Source organism: Trypanosoma grayi, assembly GCF_000691245.1.
Source record: "Trypanosoma grayi strain ANR4 Tgr_826_V1, whole genome shotgun sequence".
NCBI lineage: Eukaryota > Euglenozoa > Kinetoplastea > Trypanosomatida > Trypanosomatidae > Trypanosoma > Trypanosoma grayi.
Window position 1 is genome coordinate 3,297 of NW_008826445.1, and position 1,216 is coordinate 4,512.

Below are 1,216 nucleotides of genomic sequence, written 5' to 3' on the forward strand. Positions count from 1 at the left end.
TTTTTTTTTTTTTGTTTGTTTCTTTGCTTGCATAAATCTCTTTTTTTTCATTTGCTACTTCGATTTAGGTCCTTCGTCCCCCCGTCACTCTTTTCCATTGTACTTTTTGCTTGTGCTTTCTTTTTTGTTTTGGCTCCTTCCATGATATTCTTTTTTTTGGTTTGCTGGAAATGACTACTACTGCTACTCCTGCTGTCTTTACGCACTGCCGTTTTCCGCATAATGCACGTTGCATTGTGTCTTCTTCTGGGCGCTGCCGTCTCTTTCCTTTGTTGAACTCTGCAGGGTTCTGCGTAGGATGACGCGGTACCTGCAGCCTTCTGTTCACATCAAATTCAACTGCTTGTTTTTTTTTTTTTTTTATTGTGAGAGTTTGTTTGCTATGTCTTCTCCACTCAGTATTGATGCAGAACGACAGAGAGGAGNTTTTTTTTTTTTTTTATTGTGAGAGTTTGTTTGCTATGTCTTCTCCACTCAGTATTGATGCAGAACGACAGAGAGGAGCATGCCTGGGTGTGTACTGTGGAGTGACGGCTGACGGCGTGCAGCGAGACCGGTAAAAGTCATTGAGAACAGCAGTAACAAAACGTGCCCTTCCCTCAATTTTTTTTTTTTGGGTTTCCTCCTCCTCTTCCTCCTTCTTCAGGAGAGGAGCGTATATATGTAAGGAGCTTTCTTTCTACCAAGCGGACGACGAGGGGACTGGAAATGTGTGGAAAAGAACACAGACGTTCGTGCGATGGAAAGCACGTTGTTACGCTGTGGCTACCTGCGTGAAGAAGAAATGAAAACACAAAACGAGCAAGCCAAGAAACATTGTCATGAAGTTTAGTTTTCTTCAAGCACCTCTTCCGGCTTCTTATTAGCAGAATCCTTTTCTATTGCATTCTTACTCTATTTCGACAGCGATCGGCTCTTGTTTTTGCTTTCTTCCGTTTCTGTTTCTTTTTTCTATTTTTATTTTGAGCTGATTTGCACCTACTCACTCTTTCAGGCGGACCATCACGGGGTGTACTTTTCTGTTTTGGCTCTGAGTCCGTTCGTTGGCCTGTGCGTTCGTAAAGATATATGGGGGAACTTCTTTACTACCCCATTTTTCCACCACCATGATGTATGTCTCTCGCAGCGGAACTGCGGAGATGTAGGCACGCGTATGTATTCGTGTGGGCGCGCACTACTAGCTGCGCTCACAGTGGAAGAAACAGCATGAAGAAAT